Source organism: Oncorhynchus tshawytscha, linkage group LG23, assembly GCF_018296145.1.
Source record: "Oncorhynchus tshawytscha isolate Ot180627B linkage group LG23, Otsh_v2.0, whole genome shotgun sequence".
Lineage (NCBI taxonomy): Eukaryota > Metazoa > Chordata > Actinopteri > Salmoniformes > Salmonidae > Oncorhynchus > Oncorhynchus tshawytscha.
The window spans coordinates 17,924,070-17,934,301 of NC_056451.1; positions in this window are offsets into that span (position 1 = coordinate 17,924,070).

Below are 10,232 nucleotides of genomic sequence, written 5' to 3' on the forward strand. Positions count from 1 at the left end.
CAACAGGTGGGTCTAATCCTGAACGTTGGTTGATTAAAACCGCATTCCAGTTGGTGTCTAAACCACAAGTTACCACCGACTAAATCTATTACATTAAAATGCCTATTTAGTCTGTTCCATCTGACTACGCAATCCACTATCTCATCAGCCCAGCCAAGCAATTTATAAACTTGATATCCACTATAAAAAGCATCTAGACATTATCTCACATTTATTTTAGACTAACATTTAGTTTTTAACAGCGGAGAGTTGTTAACCTTGCGGATAAAAAGTCAAACGAAACGAGGTGTGGAACCACAGTGTCCTGACAAATGAGCACATTTGCTTTGCAAAGCAAAATCGCACCTCATTAGTCCATTGTTGTGGATGTATCCAAATAAATGTCACGATAAAACAGCCTTTCAAATGCAAATGCAGCTACTTTGCTGATATTCTTGGTGCACCTTTTGACGTGACTGTAAGTTATTCGTAGTTGGCTAGCAAGCAATGGATAAGAATGTTGTTTGGCCGGGCGGCCAACTTTAGGAAGGGTCTTGGTGGTTCCAAACTTCTTCCATTTAAAAACGATGTAGGCCATTGTGTTTGTGGCGCCTTCAATGCTGCAGACATTTTTTTGTTACCCTTCCCCAGATCTGTGCCTTGACAAAATCCTGTCTCGGAGCTCTACAGACAATTCCTTCAACCTCATTGCTTGGTTTTTGCTCTGACATGCACTGTCAACTGTGGGACCTTATATAGACAGGTGTGTGCCTTTCCAAATCATGCCCAATCAATTAAATGTAACTTTGATGAGGGAAAAGAAAATCTGGTGTGGGTTGTCTTCAGACAGACAGCTCTCCTAACAAATCACAAGGCAGACATGCCAGAACGGCGTTATTGGGAACCAAAGTTTTCAGGCAAAACATTTACAGTGGTTTTAGTGAAAGTAGTTGATCCAAACTAGCTCCTTGCAAAATGCACTTATTAAAATGACTCTGTGATCTCTATTTTGCTAGCTACTATTTTATTCAAGTGAATAGGGTAGTGAATTAGGTAGTGACAAAGTTCCCCTATGCCAAAAGAGTCTGTTATTGAAACCAGACCCTAGTCACAGCTATTTGAGACTAGCTGAACACAATCTCTAGTCTACGTCACTATGTTTTTGTGGTAAAGGAGCCGTTTGCAGACAGGAGAGCACATTTCTGTGCAAACGGATAGGCCCAAATCAAATCAAATCAAAATGTATTTGTCACATGCGCCGAATACAACAGGGGTAGACCTTACTGTGAAATGCTTACTTACAAGCCCTTACTTACAAGCCCTTAACCAACAATGCAGTTCAAGAAATAGAGTTAAGAAAATATTTACTAAATAAACTCATGAAAAAGAAAGTAACTCAAGATAGTTACATAACAATAACGTGGCAGGTAGCCTAGTAGTTAGAGTGTTGGACTAGTAACCGAAAGGTTGCAAGATTGAATCCCCGAGCTGACAAGGTAAAAATCTGTCGTTCTGCCCCTGAACAAGGCAGTTAACCCACTGTTCCTAAACTGTCATTGTTAATAAGAATTTGTTCTTAACCGACTTGGCTAGTTAAATAAAGGTCAAATAAAATATACAGGGGGTACTGGTACCAAGTCAATGTGTGGGGGTACAGGTTGGTTGAGGTAATTTGTAAAGTGACTATGCACAGACAATAAACAGTGAGTAGCAGCAGTGTAAAAACAAAGGGGGGGGGTCAATGTAAATAGTCCAGTGGCCATTTGATTAATTTTTCAGCGGTCTTATGTCTTGGGGGAAGAAGCTGTTAAGGATCATTTTGGTCCTAGACTTGGCGCTCCAGTACCGCTTGCCATGCGGTAGCAGAGAGAACAGTCTATGACTTGGGTGACTGGAGTCTTTGACCATGTTTGACACCGCCTAGTATATATGTCAGGAAGCTTGGCCCCAGTGATGTACTGGGCCATACGCACTACACTCTGTCGTGCCTTGTGGTCGGAGGTTGAGCAGCTGCCATACCAGGTGGTGATGCAAACAGTCAGGATGCTCTTGATGGTGCGGCTGCAGAACTTTTTGAGGATCTGAGTACCCATGCCAAATATTTTCAGTCTCCTGAGGAGGAATAGGCGTTGAGTGCCCTCTTCAAGACTTTCTTGGTGTGTTTGGACCATGATAGTTCATTGGTGATGTGAACACCAAGGAATTTGAAGCTCTCAACCTGCTCCACTTCAGCCCTGTCGATGAGAATGGGGGCGTGCTCGGTCCTCCTTTTCCTGTAGTCCACAATCATCTCCTTTGTCTTGTTCACGTTGAGGGAGTGTTAAGGGAATTTTTATCAATGATGACTAATTATGTATACATTTCAATCAGGACTGACTAGTCCAAATGCTATCATGTACTGTACATGTATGAATTTTCTCTCTTGCTCCCATTCCCAATTGTATATAATATAGTCAGGAGTTTAGAACAATGCCTTGGTACAAATGAATGAACTATCTCCAGATGGCAGGGACGGACTATCTCCAGACTGTCTAGAATGCTTATCTACACCGACTGACCTTGGCTTCAGGCGAGGAGGGAAGGCTCGAGAACTATAGGGCCTCTCTACCAGTGTCAAGAAGAGAGAGAACATTTAGAAAACGCTGACGTCATTTTCAGTTTATAACCTGTGGTAAAATGTGTATGAAGGCAGTACACTCTTGAATTAAAACGCTGTTCCCTGACTTTTAAGACTGGGGCTCTGTCCATTCTTATAAAATATAGGGTCTTACAAACCTTTCAAATGCATTGACAGAGTGTTTAATTTTGATTGGGAATTAAAACAGAGGAATTTAGAATTCCTTCAACAGGGAGTGATTGTTATCCTGGCACCACACTGCCAGGTCTCTGACCTCCTCCCTATAGGCTGTCTCATCGTTGTTGGTGATCAGGCGTACCATTGTGGTGTCGTCTGCAAACTTAATGACGGTGTTGGAGTCGTGCTTGGCCATGCAGTCGTGGGTGAACAGGGAGTACAGGAGGAGACTGAGCACACACCCCTGAGGGGCCCCTGTGTTGAGGATCAGCATGGCAGTTGTGTTGTTACCTACCCTTACCATCTGGGGGCGGCCCTTCAGGAAGTCAATGATCCAGTTGCAGAGGGAGATGTTTAGTCCCAGGGTCCTTAGCTTAGTGATGAGCTTAGACGGCACTATGGTGTTGAACACTAAGCCGTAGTCAATGAATAGCATTCTCACATAGGTGTTCCTTTTGTCCAGGTGGAAAGGGCAGTGTTGAGTGCAATAGAGATTGCATCATCTGTGGATTTGTTGAGGCGGTATGCAAATTGGAGTGGTTCTAGGGTTTCTGGGATAATGGTGTTGATGTGAGTCATGACCAGCCTTTCAAAGAACTTCATGGCTACAGACGTGAGTGCTACGGGTTGGTAGTCATTTAGGCAGGTTACCTTGGTGTTCTTGGGCACAGGGACAATGATGGTCTGCTTGAAACATATTGGTATTACAGACTCGGTTAGGGACAGGTTGAAAATGTCAGTGAAGTTGGTCAACGCATGCTCGGAAATACACATCCTGGTAATCTGTCTGGCCCTGTGGCCATGTGAATGTTGACCTGTTTAAAGGTCAAATCAAATCAAATTTTATTTGTCACATACACATGGTTAGCAGATGTTAATGCGAGTGTAGCGAAATGCTTGTGCTTCTAGTTCCGACAATGCAGTAATAACCAACAAGTAATCTAACTAACAATTCCAAAACTACTGTCCTTATACACAGTGTAAGGGGATAAAGAATATGTACATAAAGATATATGAATGAGTGATGGTACAGAGCAGCATAGGCAAGATACAGTAGATGGTATTGAGTACAGTATATACATATGAGATGAGTATGTCAACAAAGTGGCATAGTTAAAGTAGGTCTTACTCAAATCGGCTACGGAGAGCGTGATCACACAGTCCTCCAGAACAGCTGATGCTCTAATACATGCTTTAGTGTTACTTGCCTCGACGCGAGCATAGAAGTCATTTAGCTCGTCTGGTAGGCTCGTATCACTGGGAAGCTTGCGGCTGTGCTTCCCTTTGTAGTCCGTAATAGTTTGCAAGCCCTGCCACTTCCGACGAGCGTCGGAGCCGGTGTAGTACGATTCAATCTTAGTCCTGTATTGAGGCCTTATCTGTTTTATGGTTTGTCGGAGGACATAGCGGGATTTCTTATAAGCATCCTGGTTAGAGTCCCGCTCCTTGAAAGTGGCAGCTCTACCCTTTAGCTCAGTGCGGATGTGGCCTGTAATCCACGGCTTTTGGTTGGGGTATGTACATACGGTCACTGTGGGTACGACGTCATCGATGCACTTATTGATGAAGCCAGTGACTGATGTGGTGTTCTTCTCAATGCCATCGGAAGAATATTCCAGTCTGTGCTAACAAAACAGTCCTGTAGCTTAGCATCTGCGTCATCTGACCACTTCTGTAATGAGCAAGTCACTGGTACTTCCTGCTTTAGTTTTTGCTTGTAAGCAGGAATCAGGAGGTTGGAGTTATGGTCAGACTTTCCAAATGGTGTCACGCCCTGATCTGTTTCACCTGTCCTTGTGCTTGTCTCCCCCCTCCAGGTATCACCCATCTTCCCCATTAGCCCTGTGTCTTTATACCTGTGTTTTCTGTCTGCCTGTTGCCCGTTTGTCTTGTTTGTTCACACCTACCAGCGGTTTGTCTCAGCTTCTGTTTTTCCTTAGTCTCTCTTTTTCTCGTCCTCCTGATTTTTTGAGCTTTGCCTGTCCTGACCCTGTATCAGCCCAACTGACCACTGCCTGTCTCTGACCCTGAGCTTGCCTGCCGTCCTGTACCTTTGCTCCACCTCTGGATTACCGACCTCTCCCTGACCTGACCTTGAGTCTGCCTGCCGTCCTGTACCTTGGCCTCTGCTCTGGATTATCAACGCCTGTCTGCCTTGACCTGTTGTTTGTCTGCCCCTGTGGTTACAAAACATTGTTACTTCACACAGTCTGCACTTGGGTCTTACTTTGATTCTTGATAAATGGAGGGTGAGGGAGAGCTTTGTACACATCTATGTGTGTTAATGCAAACCCAGTGGTGTGCCGTGGGCCTGGGGGCTGGGCCTTCAGTGAGGTCCTACACAGTCCCACCCGAATTAATCCACCTCTTATTACCATCATTATGATGCCATGGCTCTAGAAACTATACATTTAGACAGAAAAACAGTATAAAACCAGGCGTCACCTTGAAATTGACATTTTTGTTCATAGAATTGCAGGGGAAGAGTACCATACCTTTTCATTGTGCAGCTCCCGTTGCCCTGCGCGCTTGTTCGTTGAGCTGTAGATCCACTCGGGTGTCCCCAAAAGTTTTCAAAAGCACCATTGCTTGTAAGTGCCCAGCCGTGTCTCATTGCTGCCTTGGTTAGACAACTCAAGTTTGCAAAGCCAGTGTGGCTCCAAACACCAAACATCACTTGCAAATAATAGGCATTCCCAGCAGTACAGTTTGCAGTGCTTCTCAGAGCCTGTGAGCCATTGATAGCGCTCGTAGTTGGAACTTTGAAAGTGGCGAACGAACCCCTTTCCCGCCTGTGACAGGCTTTGTAGCGTCGGCGTCGGGCGACCTCTCCTGACAATGTCTAACTTTTCTTGAAAAGTTTGTTTTGAGAATGGCGTTATAATTATATCCTCGACCAAATCTTCTCCTCCTTCCGCCATTGTGGGTTAAAAAAACAGCTTAGTAGTACGCAAATTAATTAGTTTATCAAATTCAGTTTCCTAGTTCTGAGGTTTGCATAGACCTGCCCATATAGGACCTGCCTCTCAATATTGGTAATCCAATCAAAAGACGTGCACGCACTACGCCTGCTAGCTGGCTCCTGTGTAATACTGGAGCCAGCCAGCAGGCGTACAATAGCCAACTCTAAAGCTGATTGGTTGACACTAAATTTTCATTTCCATTCACTTTAAGCTACAAGCGCCCGCACTGTTGATTCTGAAGGCCTGAGGGCAGATTTTAGACCCCTGGCAACACATGATGACTGAATATGATTGGATAAAAGATCTAACATAAAGACCAGCCCTCCAAATCTCAACCTGGGGCTGGAAGCAGTGCAACCAAGAGGAGAGCTATGAAATGAAGAGTATAACTCTTACTCTGGGGAATCATTTAATACATATTTGTGGGAAAATATATTTAAAATATATATATATTCTGATGATGTTTAGGCAAGCAGAGAAGGCCTTGCTGGCCCTGACGGCCCACCACTGTGCAAACCGCATGCAAACCTGCATGCAAACCGACAGACATTCAAAGATTCACACAGATACAAAGATACATCACAAGCCAATGTATTTGAATAAGAAATAGTAACCATATGTATGTACCATATGTACGTACATTCAGAGGTACAAGGTAAAAACAATATACTCATTGTCTAATATGGGAGGAGAGGTTGGTTTAGCATGGATAATAGCAGCTCATTGTCGTCTGTCTGCTAGCGTAAGATGATAGCTTCTGGAAAGGTCATTCTGGAAATCTACTGTCATGTAGTTTCTTCTACTCTGAGAATTCCCCATTCTGAACCTGCCTGTCTGGTTATGACACAATAACACCATGAGGAGAGAGACAGTGAGAGGGAGTGAGAGAAGGGGTGGAGAAAGAGAGCAAGAGAGGAAGAAAGAGAGTTGGTAGAGTACAGAGAGGGTAACAGGTGTCCCTAGGGATAGTGTCTTGTAGAAGCTTTGAGGTTACAGGCAGCATCAAAATGAAACCATGATCTCTGTCAAGAATATCGTTATCAAGAATGGGTGCCCTAATTCATTCAGATGATACCCTCACTAAGTATATAACAGCTAAATATTAGTCAGAAAGAGTTCCACAGCAACTCAGCTTACACCATTCTCACACTTTGAACCCATCTCAACAGACCATAAACTCAATTCTAGTTAACTGACATTGGACAAATACTACACTGAAATAGGATGTGGATGGAATAGTTCTCTTAGAATGCCTAGTCACTAACACTCTGAGGAAATAATCGTCCTTGAGCAGGAAGAGTCAGCTTTAACTGAAAGTGTTTATACTTTGCTATTCTATGACAGCAATCCTGATTCTGGATTCTGGCTAATCAACTTGTTTGTGAGAAAAAGTGACAATGTGTTATACATAGGGATAGTTTGGGTGTTTTTTATGTGGATCACAACAATTAGAACAACAAGGCAAAATATGCAAGCTCTGTAGACCTGCTATCATGATGTGAACAAAAAATGTGCTTCCACGGTCAAACATAAAAATACAATAAACAACACCATTTCATTTGATGGGACCAATTTTGAGACACAGTCTGTGCTTGTCTAGCCATGGTAAACAGTGGTGTGAAGTGAAGTTGTCGTTGTTGTTTTACAGTGGTTGTCTCCAATCCTGTGATGTATGACGCTCTCAGGTAGACTTCTACCGGTTTCTTCTCGTGGTTGGGTTAGGTGAAAGGGCTGGGGGGTAGAAACGGATCAGCTGCATAGACAGCAGCCACATACAGAAAGTGTCTTTAGGTATGTGTGTGTGTTTCATAGGAAATGATAGGAAGTTCTGTCGAAACCATCATTGCTTTTGTGCAGAAGAATAGACAGATGTCCTGAAGGCAAAATCCACTAAATTCCATCTGACAAGAGGCCTTATGTGTAACAGATAATTTATGTATTTATTTGTCATTATTTTACAGTCAAGTCAACATTAACCCCTCATAGAAGAGCCAGACAACAGTTCCATGAGTAACACAGAGAGGAGTTGTTTAGTCCAGCTTCGCACACAGACCTTTGTGGTCCAATGGCATAAAGGAAACAGAACCACAATGGTGGCATGATACGGTAATCACCTAAACTACGGGATTCTGGACAGAATGCCGCAGAAGTCCTTATAGCCTCTGTATCAAGGCCAAAATGAAATCACAAAACAATTCCCAAATGGGGGAGAAATAAATCAACCTAAAACATAAAAATGATATATCATCCAATCGTACAAACATGAGAAATATTAGAAAACTATACACAATTTTTGATGTGCATGACAAAATGTAGCATTAAACTGTTTACAGTCATAAATAGGGAGAGTTTAGGTGTTGTTGTGTGCAACACAACAGTCAGAACTACAGAGCAACATATGCAAGCTCTGTAGACCTGCTATCATGATGTGAAAAATATACAATAAACAACCGTTTCCTTTGATGGGAGTAATTTTGAGACGCAGTCTGTCTAGCTGTGGTAAACAGTGGTGTGATGTGAAGTTGTTGTTGTTTTGCAGTAGATGACTCCAATCCTGTGACGTACTGTATGACGCACTCAGGTGGACTCCTACTAGTTTCTTCTTGTAATCACACTGAGGTTGGGTTAGGTCAGCATTTCCCAAACTCGGTCCTCGGGACCCCAAGGGGTGCTCATTTTTTTTGTTTTGTTGCCGTAACACTAAACAGCTGATTCAAATGATCAAAGCTTGATTATTAATTGATTATTTGAATCAGCTGGGGGTGGAACTGGATCAGCTGCATAAACAGTGCCCACATACAGAAAGTGTCTGGAGTTATACATGCCTTCAGAAAGTATTCATACCCCTTGACTTATTCTACATTTTGTTGTGTTATAGCCTGAATTAAAAATGGATAAAAGTATCTAATTTACATAAGTATTCACACCTCTGAGTCAATACATGTTAGAATCACCTTTGGCAGCGATTATAGCTGTGTGGGTGTTTTTGGGCAAGTCTCTGACAGCTTTAAACACCTGGATTGTACAATATTTGCACATTAATTTTTTTAATTATTCAAGCTCTGTCAAGTTGGTTGTCGATCATTGCTAGTCAGCCATTATCAAGTGCTACCATAGATTCCCAAGATTTAAGTCAAAACTGTAACTGGGTCACTCAGGACCAATGTCATCTTGGTAAGCAACTCCAGTGTATATTTGGCCTTGTGTTTTAGGTTATTGTCCTGCTGAAAGGTGAATTTGTCTCCCAATGTCTGTTGGAAAGCAGACTGAACCAGTTTTTTAATCTAGTAATTTGCCTGTGCTTAGCTCTATTCTGTTTATTTTTACCAACAAATAACTCCCTAGTCATTGCCAATGACAAACATACCCATAACATGATGCAACCACAACCACCTTGAAAATATGAAGAGTGGTACTTAGTGGTGTTGTGTTGGATTTGCCCCAAACATAACGCTTTGTATGGAGGACAAAGTTCATTTCTTTGCACACATTTTGTAGTTTTACTTTAGTGCCTTATCGCAAACAGAATGCATGTTTTGGAATAATTTTATCCTGTACACGCTTCCTTTTTTTCACTCTGTCATTTAGGTTAGTATTATTGAGTAGCTACAATGCTGTTGATCCATCCTCAGTTTTCTCCTAGAACAGCCATTAAACTTTGTAGCTATTTTAAAGTCACCATTGTCCTGAGCGGTTCCTTCATCTTTGGCAAATGAGTTAGGAAAGACGCCTGTATCTTTGTGGTGACTGGGTGTATTGATACACCATCCAAAGTGTAATTAATAACTTAATAATTTTACCCATCTACCAATAGGTGCTGTTGTTTGCAAGGCATTGGAAAACCTAATTGGTCTTTGAGGTTGAATGTTTGAAATTCACTGGAACCTTACAGACAATTGTAAGTGTGGGGTACAAAGAGAAGGTAGTGATTAACAAATCTTGTTAAACACTATTAATTCACACAGAGTGAGCCCATGCTTGTGACTTAAGCAACATTGTATTCCAGAACTTATTTAGGCTTGCCAGAACAAAAGGGGTTCAATAGTTGACTCAAGACATTGCAGATCATTTTTTATACATTTGTAAAACTTTTCTAAAGACATAATTCCACTTTGACATTATGGGGTATTATGTGTGGGCCAGTGACACAAAATCTCAATTTAATCCATTTTCAATTCAGTGTGCAACACTTCAAGGGGTGTAAATACTTTCTGAAGGCACTGTACTTCCAGCAGTCACACATAGGACTAATGCCTCCATGTAGTGTATGCACTGTTACCGCAGACAAAGATGCTCTGATAACAGGGCCAGGACCAGACTTCTAAAATCAGCTGCAGTCAGACTCCCTACTAGTCCCCCTTAAGAACTGTAACAGGCTAGACAAAGTCTATTGTAAGGTCACGTGTGTTTCATTCATAAGAATTGAACAGACAAGTTCCCATGAAAACAAATTGAAGACAAAATCCCCAATATTCCAGTCGACAAGAGGCCTTGTG